This window comes from Heptranchias perlo, unplaced genomic scaffold, assembly GCF_035084215.1.
Source record: "Heptranchias perlo isolate sHepPer1 unplaced genomic scaffold, sHepPer1.hap1 HAP1_SCAFFOLD_269, whole genome shotgun sequence".
Taxonomy (NCBI): Eukaryota; Metazoa; Chordata; class Chondrichthyes; order Hexanchiformes; family Hexanchidae; genus Heptranchias; species Heptranchias perlo.
The window spans coordinates 142,730-155,781 of record NW_027139281.1 but is presented as its reverse complement, the minus strand read 5'-3'; the positions used below and the strand labels follow the sequence as shown (position 1 = coordinate 155,781).

Here is a 13,052-nt window from a genome sequence, read left to right as displayed (position 1 = left end):
AGTCCCATTAATTTCTCCAGTACTGTTTCTTTACTAATCTTAATTGCTTTAGGTTCCTCACTCTCATTAGAAACTTGGTTCCCCAATAGTTCTGGTATGATTTTTGTGTCTTCTACTATGATGACAGATACAAAATACTTGTTAAACGTCTCTGTCATTTCCTTATTCTCCATTATTAATTCTCCTGTCTCTGTCTCCAAGGACCCATGTTTACTTTTACTAATCTCTTCCTTTATACATACTTGTGGAAGCTCTTACAATCCATTTTGATATTTTCTGCCAGTTTACCCTCATTCTTTTTTCACCCATTTTATCAATTTCTTGGTCATCCTTTGCTGATTTCTAAAACCCTCCTGATCCACAGCTTACGACTATTTTTGGCAACATTGTAAGCCTCTTTGAAACTAATACTGTCATTAATCTCTCCAATTAACCAAGGTTGCACCACTTTTCCGGTGGAGTTTTTAACCCTCAAGCGAATGTAATTTTGTTGAGGAATTATGAATTATTTCTTTAAATGTTCGCCATTGCTTATCTAATTTCCCAAACTACCTTAGCCAACTCACCCCTCATAACTACGTTATTGGTTTTTAGACTTAAGACCCTAATTTCGGACTTAACGACATAACTCTCAAACTCAATATGAAATTCTACCATATTATGATCATTCTTCCCCAGAGGATCATCTACTACAAGATTACCAATTAACCCTGTTTCATTACACAATACTAGATCTAAAATAGCCTGTTCACTTGTTGGTTCCTCGACATATTGAGATAGAAAACTGACTCAAATGCAATCCATGAATATCAAACAGCTTATCTTGAGTTGCTAACATGATGTCAGCACGATGGGATGATATATGACTAGAAGACACGGCCAGATCTGCCAGGTGAATTAGATGTTTGCTGCAAACACGGAGAATTAATGAAACCAAGACTTCCCTGCAAAGCAGGGAGTTGGAAAGAAAGATGCTGGGCATTGAGAGGCGAAGGATTTTGTTGATAGCAGGATGAATAGACAAAAGGATCTCAACTCACTGCTTATTTTCTATACTGATAAATATAGACAAAAATCTCATCTCCGTGTTTCTTTCAGATAACGAATGTCTTAATGCTCAAGAGATCACTGATCCAAGCCAATTATCTCCTCTCGCACTCTCCTTCCAATCTTGCACACGTTGCTTAGCTTTGAAATTGTTCATTTTTTCACACTGGGATTCAATTTGAAGAAAACGATGCTGTGATCAGCTGGTGTTGTTCAGGAAATGGAGTACAAGAAGATACATAAAAGGCCAATGATAACAGTGACTGTTCGGACACTGTGAGCTGCAGTTAAAAGTCGGCAACATTTAAAGTGTCAGGCAGCAGATCTTTTCCAAATCATGTCAGAAATTACAAGAAAACTTCATGCAGACTTTGATGAGCGGCACGACTTTCGAACAGGAGGCATTTTTCAGAAGGCAAGAAAGTGCATTGTGTATTGCTCTTCTGGGTTGTAAAATTGAAGAATGATGGGCTGCTGGCTGTTCAGGCAGGAGCGGTGAAATTGCTCATGTTGATCAGGAGCGAGCTTTGTGCTCAGTCGGGGGAATTTGGTTGGTGATATTTTGAACAACACCAGGAAAGTCAAGTTCCCTGATCGGGGATCAAACATGGTGCTGCGGCGGTGAGAGCCCCGAATCCTCAGCACTGGACCACCAGCGAATCTGCTGCAATTTTCATTCAAGCAAACAGACCAACGCTGCCTTTCCGACTTGTCCCTTTGAAACTCACGTCACTTTCGCCCCAGACAAGTTGCTCGCACAAAATGGAATTTACTGTTTGAACATGAAAGACTTGTTCAGACAATGACAGCACCAAGTGCGGGTCGGCAGGTACATGAAATGGACAGTGAGGGGAAATATTACCACAAGCTGCTGGTGGAACTGTTTCCATTTCCAAAACACACGCACCGAATCAGTGCAGCTCCTGGGAAAGGTGCAATGCAACTCAGGACTGTCATGTCTCACTTGAAGCAATTGACACACACAAGATTCTGCCATCACGAGCCATCTCCTTCTGTTTCTGTCATTACTTTATCTCCAGCTTCCTCTGCTCCTCCAGATGCCGGTGAATTAGATGTTCAAAGCAAATACTGCGACTTAACGAGAAAAAATACCTTAACTGGAAAGCAGGAGAGGGGAAGATGGATGCTGGGTATTGAGAGACGATGGATTTTGCAGATACCACGATAAATAGACACAACGACCTCATCTCCCTGCTTCTTCGGATACTGAATATCTTCATGCTCAAGAGATGTTCTCACTGCCCCAGGCCCATTTTCTCCAGTCGCATCTCCCACCAATCTTGCATAAGTTGCTTCACTCTGAAATTGTGCATTTTTTTCACACTGGGATTTAATTTGAAGAAAACATTGCTGTGATCAGCTTGTGTTGTTAAGGAGACGGAGCACAAGAAGATACATAAAAGGCCAATGTTAACAGTAACTGTTCAGACACTGTGAGCTACAGTTAAAGGTCGGTAACATTTAAAGTGTCAGGCAGCAGATCTTTTCAAAATCTTGACACAAATGGCAAGAAAACTCAACGCAGACTTTGATCAATGTCATGACTTTCAAATAGCAGACATTTTATGCACAAGGCAAGAAAGATTTACAAGGGTGTTGCCTGGACTGTAGAATTTTAGCTATGAGGAAAGATTGGATAGGTTGGGGATGTTTTCTTTGGAACAGAGGAGACTGAAGGCAGATTTAATTGAGGTGAACAAAATTATGAGGGGCCAAGATTGTGTGGATTGGAAGGACCCACTTCTCTTAGCAGAGAGGTTAATAACCAGGGGCATAGATTTAAAGTGATTGGTAGGAGGATTAGTGGGGAGTTGAGGAGAAATTCTTTCACCCAAGGGTTGTGGGGGTCTGGAACTCACTGCCTGAAAGGGTGATGGAGGCAGAAACCCTCATCGCATTTAAAGAGTCCGTGGGTATGTACTTGAAGTGCCGTGACCTACAAGGCTACAGACCAAGAGCTGGAAAGTGGGATTAAGCTGGATAGCTCTTTTTCGGCCGGCACGGACATGTTGGGCCGAATGGCCTCTTTCTGTGCTATAAATTTCATTGATTCTATGATTCTAATTAACAGTAAGCAGGGTAGTTTAGGGGTCATGAGAACGCTACTGAAGAAAAATAACTGCTGGGAACCAAGCAATGTGTCCTTGTAAACCACAGACTGGGGAAGTTCCAGCTCCAGTGACAGAGATGGATCACAACTGGGTATAAAAGTGTGGGGATACTGATGTAAGGGACAGTCAGGACTGGAGACACCGGAGATCAAGCTCAGGGCGCCTGAGGTTCCATCCAGCGGGATCATCTCGTGCACACGGGGGACTGGCATGTTTACTCTGGTGGAGGAAAAAGAATTTGCTCATATATTTCTTAATAAGATATTAAAGTTGCTGACTCTCAGACTTGTTAATTAATAAGACAATCTGTGCACGTCACAATGAAGTCACTGACACTCCTCTTCACAGTTCCCCACGCTGCCAATTTTGGCGTCATCGAGAGATTTTCACCTTGTGTCCCACATACCCAAGCTCAGATCATTCTCGATATTGAGAAGAGCAATGGTCCCAACACTGACCCTGGGGGACACCACTGTTTACATCCCTCCAGTCTGAAGAACATCCATTAACCACTACTCTCTGTTTTCTGCCCTTTACACAGATTCCTACCCACACTGCCCCATTCATTTTAATAGCCTCCTGTCCGGCAGCTTGTCAAATACCTTTTCACAATCCATCTACACAACATCCACTACATTCCCTTTATCAGTAGACTTGAGATATCTCAAATAATCCATGTTGGCTGTTCTTCATTCATGTGTTTTTCTAACAAATGTTGAAATGTTTGCTCCACCTCATCTGGTTTCATCTGTTTCAAGCCACAACAGAAAGGTCGAGTTTTCTCCTGGAGCGAAAGATGCTTCAGACAATGAGGGACATCTGGGCTTAGACCCGCCCATTCAGTGCCGCAACTCCCGCCCCTCACACACTCTGATTGGTTGCAGGACCAACTGTTCGCTCATCTCTCCAGTCAATTCACCAAAAGACCACAAGAGAAAGGAGCAGGAGTCGGCCATTCGGCCCCTCGAGCCTGATCCACCATTTAATGAGATCATGGCTGATCTAATTTTTAGATTAATTCGACTTTTGCGCCCTTTCCCCATATCCTTTGACTCCTTTTCTGATTAAAAATTTGTCTAACTCAGCCTTGAATGTGCTCAATGACTCAGCCTCCACAGCTTTATGGGGTAAAGCATTCCAAAGATTCACAACCCTCTGGAAGAAGAAATTCCTCCTCATTTCCGTCTTAAACGAGCGACCCCTTATTCTGAGACTATACCCCCTAGTTTTAGATTCCCCCATGAGGGGTAACATCCTCTCAGCATCAACCCTGTTGAGCCCCCTCAGAATCTTGTATGTTTCAATAAGATCTCTCATTCTTCTAAACTCCAATAATTATAGACCAAACCTGTTCAATCTTTCCTTTTCAGACAACCCTTCCATACCCGGAATCAACCTCGTGAACCTTCTCTGAACTGCCTCCAATGCAAGTATGCCTTTCCTTAAATAAGGTCACCAGAACTGTACGCAGTACTCCAGGTGTGGTCTCACCAGCACCCTGTACAGTTGTAGCATGACTTCCCTGCTTTTATACTCCATCCTGCTAGAAATAAAGGCCAATATTCCGTTTGCCTTCCGGATAACCTGCTGCACTTGTATGTTGACTTTTTATGTTTCATGTACGAGGACACCCAGATCCCTCTGTGCCGCAGCGTTTTGTAGTATTTCTCCATTCAAATAATATTTTGCTGTTTTATTTTTCCTCCCAAAGTGGATGACTTCACATTTTCCCACATGAGATTCCATCCACCAAATTTTTGCCCATCTGCTTAACCTGTCAATATCTCTTTACAGACACTTTGTATCCTTATCGCAATTTGCTTTTCCACCAATCTTTGTATCATCAACAAATTTGGCCACAAGACACTCTGTTCCTTCATCCAAGCCATTAATATATATTGTAAATAGTTGAGACCCCGGCACTGATCCCTGCGGCACCCCACCGATAAAAGGAAATTCCGATCAATTCCTGCTGCTCCTATTGGTCCGGATATCTCCTTAATCACCAGGGCGGGGTTAATGGTGAAACTGACGGTCCTGAGGTGCAGTTGGAAAATAAACATTAATTGAACCCGTCAGTTGCAACAATTAATAAAACGAAATTAATAAAAGTAACCGAAAAAAATATTTTCTGGAGTTCACCAATGTGGGGCGGGGGCTTCTATGCTGTGTGCTTGTGCCGGTTTAAATGGCACGAAGGGCTGGGCTTTCAGTTTATTTTATTTTCCTTGGTCCAAACGCGCTCGCCCTGCTTCAAATGTCTTTGCTTTTCGGCCTGATATTAAGATCATCAATGGCGGCTGCATCACCCAGCATGCAGCGCGGTACAGATTGTGCCCTATCTGAATCAGTGGAGGCCAGTGCGCAGGCGCAGTAGTGTCTCATTACCGGGCAGTGTGTCCTGAGCATGCGCGGCCAGTCGAGGCTGCGGGAGGAGCGCGTTCGGTGCAGGTCAGAGGATCGGAGCAAGAGGCTCAATAAACCCCGGGGCCCGGGTCCGGGCTCAGGCCCAGGCTCAGGCTTTACAAACCCCGAGTGCGGCCCCAGACCCGAATATAAAACAGTGAACATTATCCCCCCCTCACGACCCGCCGGGAAATGAAGGGGAAATGGGGATCGGTCAGGGAGCGTCTGTAAATGAAGGAGAAATGGTGATCGGTCAGGGAGCGTCTGTAAATGAAGGAGAAATGGCGATCCGTCAGGGAGCGTCTGTAAATGAAGGAGAAATGGTGATCGGTCAGGGAGCGTCTGTAAATGAAGGAGAAATGGTGATCGGTCAGGGAGCGTCTGTAAATGAAGGAGAAATGGGGATCCGTCAGGGAGCGTCTGTAAATGAAGGAGAAATGGTGATCGGTCAGGGAGCGTCTGTAAATGAAGGAGAAATGGTGATCGGTCAGGGTGCGTCTGTAAATGAAGGAGAAATGGTGATCGCTCAGGGAGCGTCTGTAAATGAAGGGGAAATGGTGATCGGTCAGGGAGCGTCTGTAAATGAAGGAGATATGGTGATTGGTCAGGGAGCGTCTGTCAATGAAGGAGAAATGGTGATCGGTCAGGGAGCGTCTGTAAATGAAGGAGAAATGGTGATCTCGAAATCTTCAGTTATCCAGGGAGCTCAAGCTTTGGATGCTGTTCCTTTCCTCCTCGTGGGAATCTGTCTACTCTGTACCCAAACCAACTCCTCCTTGAAGGCGGGATTTCAGAGCGCTGAGAACAGCTGAGAGGAGCCGAGCCGAGCGGAGGGAGCGTCCGATAAAAGGCGGGATTTCAGAGCGCTGAGAACAGCTGAGAGGAGCCGAGCCGAACGGAGGGAGCGTCCGATAAAAGGCGGGATTTCAGAGCGCTGAGAACAGCTGAGAGGAGCCGAGCCGAGCGGAGGGAGCGTCCGATAAAAGGCGGGATTTCAGAGCGCTGAGAACAGCTGAGAGGAGCCGAGCCGAGCGGAGGGAGCGTCCGATAAAAGGCGGGATTTCAGAGCGCTGAGAACAGCTGAGAGGAGCCGAGCGGAGGGAGCGTCCGATAAAAGGCGGGATTTCAGAGCGCTGAGAACAGCTGAGAGGAGCCGAGCCGAGCGGAGGGAGCTTCCGATAAAAGGCGGGATTTCAGAGCGCTGAGAACAGCTGAGAGGAGCCGAGCCGAGCGGAGGGAGCGTCCGATAAAAGGCAGGATTTCAGAGCGCTGAGAACAGCTGAGAGGAGCCGAGCGGAGGGAGCGTCCGATAAAAGGCGGGATTTCAGAGCGCTGAGAACAGCTGAGAGGAGCCGAGCCGAGCGGAGGGAGCTTCCGATAAAAGGCGGGATTTCAGAGCGCTGAGAACAGCTGAGAGGAGCCGAGCCGAGCGGAGGGAGCGTCCGATAAAAGGCGGGATTTCAGAGCGCTGAGAACAGCTGAGAGGAGCCGAGCCGAGCGGAGGGAGCGTCCGATAAAAGGCGGGATTTCAGAGCGCTGAGAACAGCTGAGAGGAGCCGAGCCGAGCGGAGGGAGCGTCCGATAAAAGGCGGGATTTCAGAGCGCTGAGAGGAGCCGAGCCGAGCGGAGGGAGCGTCCGATAAAAGGCGGGATTTCAGAGCGCTGAGAACAGCTGAGAGGAGCCGAGCGGAGGGAGTGTCCGATAAAAGGCGGGATTTCAGAGCGCTGAGAACAGCTGAGAGGAGCCGAGCCGAGCGGAGGGAGCTTCCGATAAAAGGCGGGATTTCAGAGCGCTGAGAACAGCTGAGAGGAGCCGAGCCGAGCGGAGGGAGCGTCCGATAAAAGGCGGGATTTCAGAGCGCTGAGAACAGCTGAGAGGAGCCGAGCCGAGCGGAGGGAGCGTCCGATAAAAGGCGGGATTTCAGAGCGCTGAGAGGAGCCGAGCCGAGCCGAGCTGCGACCGAGTTCGAAGTGACGTCAGGAATCAGATCGGGACGCGACACAGGGGAGGCACCTGATTGGTGAGTAGGTTCAGGTGAGTATTTCTACTTATCTACAGTAACTGAAGTAAAAGGAAAGGGAAGGTCTGCAGGTCTTATCGGAAGTAGCGTTTATTTTTTAGTGAATCAAGGTCCCGAGTGCAGTTAACATTCTCTAAATTGAGAACAATTTAAAGGAGTAAACTCCTTAAAGGGAGTGGTAAGTAGTTTTTCTTTCCTTTTTTTTTCTCTTGACATTGTAGTTGTTCTTAAGCTAATTTAAGGGTTAAGTCATGGCAGGAGATCCCAGCGCCGTGTCATGTTCCTCTTGTGGGATGTGGGAATTCAGGGCTCCTTCCTGTATCCCTGATTCCTTCACCTGCGGGAAGTGTGTCCAGCTGCAGCTATTGTTTGACCGCTTGACGGCTCTGGAGCTGCGGATGGATTCACTTTGGAGCATCCGCGATGCTGAGAAAGTCGTGGATAGCACGTTCAGTGAGTTGGTCACACCGCAGATAAAAATTACTGAGGGAGATAGTGAATGGGTGACCAACAGACAGAGGAAGAGTAGGAAGGCAGTGCAGGGGTCCCCTGCGGTCATCTCCCTCCAAAACAGGTATACCGTTTTGGATACTGTTGGGGGAGATGGCTCACCAGGGGAAGGTGGCAGTGGCCAGGTTCATGGCACCGTGGCTGGCTCTGCTGCACAGGAGGGCAGGAAAAAGAGTGGCGGAGCTATCGTGATAGGGGACTCGATTGTAAGGGGAATAGACAGGCGTTTCTGCGGACACAACCGAGACTCCAGGATGGTATGTTGCCTCCCTGGTGCAAGGGTCAAGGATGTCTCGGAGCGGCTGCAGGACATTCTGGAGGGGGAGGGTGAACAGCCAGTTGTCGTGGTGCATATAGGCACCAACGATATAGGTAAAAAACAGGATGAGGTCCTACAAGCTGAATTTAGTGAGTTAGGAGTTAAACTAAAGAGTAGGACCTCAAAGGTAGTAATCTCAGGATTGCTACCAGTGCCACGGGTTAGTCAGAGTAGGAATGACAGGATATCTAAGATGAATACGTGGCTTGAGAGATGGTGCAAGCTGGAGGGATTCAAATTCCTGGGCCATTGGAACCGGTTCTGGGGGAGGTGGGACCAGTACAAATTGGACGGTCTGCATCTGGGCAGGACTGGAACCAATGTCCTAGGGGGAGTGTTTGCCAGTGCTGTTGGGGAGGGTTTAAACTAATGTGGCAGGGGGATGGGAACCGATGCAGGAAGTCAGTGGGAAATAAAGTGGTGACAGAAACAAAACGCAGTAAGGGAGAGTGTACAGAACATGACCGGACAGATGGTCTGAGAAAGCAGGGCAAAGACCAAGGGAAGTCTAGATTAAACTGCATTTATTTCAATGCAAGAAGTCTGATGGGCAAGGCAGATGAACTCAGGGCATGGATGGGTACATGGGACTGGGATGTTATAGCTATTACTGAAACATGGCTAAGGGAGGGGCAGGACTGGCAGCTCAATGTTCCAGGGTACAGATGCTATAGGAAAGATAGAGCAGGAGGTAAGAGAGGAGGGGGAGTTGCGTTCTTGATTAGGGAGAACATCACGGCAGTAGTGAGAGGGGATATATCCGAGGGTTCGCCCACTGAGTCCATATGGGTAGAACTGAAAAATAAGAAGGGAGAGATCACTTTGATAGGATTGTACTACAGACCCCCAAATAGTCAACGGGAAATTGAGGAGCAAATATGTAAGGAGATTACAGACAGCTGCAAGAAAAATAGGGTGGTAATAGTAGGGGACTTTAACTTTCCCAACATTGACTGGGACAGCCATAGCATTAGGGGCTTGGATGGAGAGAAATTTGTTGAGTGTATTCAGGAGGAATTTCTCATTCAGTATGTGGATGGCCCGACTAGAGAGGGGGCAAAACTTGACCTCCTCTTGGGAAATAAGGAAGGGCAGGTGACAGAAGTGTTAGTGAGGGATCACTTTGGGACCAGTGATCATAATTCCATTAGTTTTAAGATAGCTATGGAGAAGGATAGGTCTGGCCCAAAAGTTAAAATTCTAAATTGGGGAAAGGCCAATTTTGATGGTATTAGACAGGAACTTTCAGAAGTTGATTGGGAGAGTCTGTTGGCAGGCAAAGGGACGTCTGGTAAGTGGGAGGCTTTCAAAAGTGTGTTAACCAGGGTTCAGGGTAAGCACATTCCTTATAAAGTGAAGGGCAAGGCTGGTAGAAGTAGGGAACCTTGGATGACTCGGGAGATTGAGGCACTCGTCAAAAAGAAGAAGGAGGCATATGACATGCATAGGCAGCTGGGATCAAGTGGATCCCTTGAAGAGTATAGAGATTGCCGGAGTAGAGTTAAGAGAGAAATCAGGAGGGCAAAAAGGGGATATGAGATTGCTTTGGCAGATCAGGCAAAGGTGAATCCAAAGAGCTTCTACAAATACATAAAGGGCAAAAGGGTAACTAGGGAGAGAGTAGGGCCTCTTAAGGATCAACAAGGTCATCTATGTGCGGAACCACAAGAGATGGGTGAGATCCTGAATGAATATTTCACATCGGTATTTACGGTTGAGAAAGGCATGGATGTTAGGGAACTTGGGGAAATAAATAGTGATGTCTTGAGGAGTGTACATATTACAGAGAGGGAGGTGCTGGAAGTCTTAACGCGCATCAAGGTAGATAAATCTCCGGGACCTGATGAAATGTATCCCAGGACGTTAAGGGAGGTTAGGGAGGAAATTGCGGGTCCCCTAGCAGAGATATTTGAATCATCCACCGCTACAGGTGAGGTGCCTGAAGATTGGAGGGTAGCAAATGTTGTGCCTTTGTTTAAGAAGGGCGGCAGGGAAAAGCCTGGGAACTACAGACCGGTGAGCCTGACATCTGTAGTGGGTAAGTTGTTAGAGGGTATTCTGAGGGACAGGATCTACAGGCATTTGGAGAGGCAGGGACTGATTAGGAACAGTCAGCATGGTTTTGTGAGAGGAAAATCATGTCTCACGAATTTGATTGAGTTTTTTGAAGGGGTAACCAAGAAGATAGATGAGGGCTGTGCAGTAGACGTGGTCTACATGGACTTCAGCAAAGCATTTGACAAGGTACCGCATGGTAGGTTGTTACATAAGGTTAAATCTCATGGGATCCAAGGTGAGGTAGCCAATTGGATACAAAATTGGCTTGACGACAGAAGACAGAGGGTGGTTGTCGAGGGTTGTTTTTCAAACTGGATGCCTGTGTCCAGCGGTGTGCCTCAGGGATCGGTGCTGGGTCCGCTGTTATTTGTTATTTATATTAATGATTTGGATGAGAATTTAGGAGGCATGGTTAGTAAGTTTGCAGATGACACCAAGATTGGTGGCATTGTGGACAGTGAAGAAGGTTATCTAGGATTGCAACGGGATCTTGATAAATTGGGCCAGTGGGCCGATGAATGGCAGATGGAGTTTAATTTAGATAAATGTGAGGTGATGCATTTTGGTAGATCGAATCGGGCCAGGACCTACTCCGTTAATGGTAGGGCGTTGGGGAGAGTTATAGAACAAAGAGATCTAGGAGTACAGATTCATAGCTCCTTGAAAGTGGAGTCACAGGTGGATAGGGTGGTGAAGAAGGCATTCAGCATGCTTGGTTTCATTGGTCAGAACATTGAATGCAGGAGTTGGGATGTCTTGTTGAAGTTGTACAGGGCATTGGTGAGGCCACACTTGGAGTACTGTGTACAGTTCTGGTCACCCTATTATAGAAAGGATATTATTAAACTAGAAAGAGTGCAGAAAAGATTTACTAGGATGCTACCGGGACTTGATGGTTTGACTTACAGGGAGAGGTTAGACAGACTGGGACTTTTTTCCCTGGAGAGTAGGAGGTTAAGGGGTGATCTTATAGAAGTCTATAAAATAATGAGGGGCATAGATAAGGTCGATAGTCAAAATCTTTTCCCAAAGGTAGGGGAGTCTATAACGAGGGGGCACAGATTTAAGGTGAGAGGGGAGAGATACAAAAGGATCCAGAGGGGCAATTTTTTCACTCAAAGGGTGGTGAGTGTCTGGAACGAGCTGCCAGAGGCAGTAGTCGAGGCGGGTACAATTTTGTCTTTTAAAAAGCATTTGGACAGTTACATGGGGAAGATGGGTATAGAGGGATATGGGCCAAGTGCAGGCAATTGGGACTAGCTTAGTGGTATAAACTGGGCGACATGGACATGTTGGGCCGAAGGGCCTGTTTCCATGTTGTAACTTCTATGATTCTATGATTCTATTGTTCAATTACTGTTCTGCCTGCCAATTTTTGATTCCAATCCACCAGGACAAGATCCCTTTTTAACTCACTGGAATTAGTCCTCCTCCAGTTATGAATTTTCACATTTGACTGTCCCCTGTCCTTTTCCAAAACTGTTCTAAACCGAATAAGATTATGATCACTGCTGCCCCACTGAAACATGCTCCACCTGCCCCACTTCATTCTCCACACCGAGCCCACTGCTGTACTCACACTTTCTCACACTCACTCTCACACTCACTCTCTCACACTCTCTCACTCACACTCTCTCACTCACACTCACTCTCACATTTACTCTCACACTCTCTCACATTCACTCTCACATTCGTCTCTCACCCTTTCACTCATGGTTTAGGGCCACTGAAAGATGATGCGATGGGTTTGGATTTCAGCACAGGGAGGATGGAGAGTGTGTGGGACGGGGATTTACAGCTTTGAGGAATGAGAGAGGAAATAATGTTCCATCGAAAGTAAAGTTATCTGATCTGAATTTCTATCCTGTACTTCCAGTGATAACTTTTATAAACTCATTTTACAGGGGAGAATTTGCAGAGGGAAACTCAAACCAAAGATCACGTCAAGATCTGACAGAGTCACTCGATTCATCAGGACCTGAATATCATCGGCCTTTGAATGTGGAAGGAGAAACATTTGTCTGTTCTGTCTGTGGGAGAAGATTTCAAACAGCAGTGTGAGTGGGAAAGCACCGAGACACACACACCCGAGTGAGAGTGTTCCACTGCACTGACTGTGGGAAGAGCTTTAACCAGTTACACAGCCTGAAAAAACATCGCACCATTCACAGCGGGGAGAAACCGTACACGTGTTCTGTGTGTGGACGTGGCTTCAACTGATCGTCCAACCTGGAGAGACACAAGGACACCCGGACCACGGAGAAACCGTGGAAATGTGGGGACTGTGGGAAGGGATTCAATTACCCTTCAGAGCTGGAAACTCATCGACACAGTCACACTGGGGAGAGGCCGTTCACCTGCTCCGTGTGTGGGAAGGGATTCACTCAATCATGCAACCTGCTGACACACCAGCGAGTTCACTCTGATGAGAGACCTTTTAAATGTTCTGACTGTGAGAAGAGATTTAAAAGCAAAATTGATCTGCTGAAATCCGTTATAAATAAATGGGTTAAAGGCTGCATTAAAATAGCAGAGGGAGGAGTTCCCAGGAGCCTGTTA

General features: G+C 46.8%; 1 pseudogene; it reads left to right on the top strand.

Moving 5' to 3' along the window:
- LOC137310667 (zinc finger protein 229-like) overlaps positions 1 to 12,842 on the top strand; it is a 90,346-nt pseudogene extending 77,504 nt beyond the window's left edge.
- Positions 12,843 to 13,052: the final 210 nt, after the last annotated feature.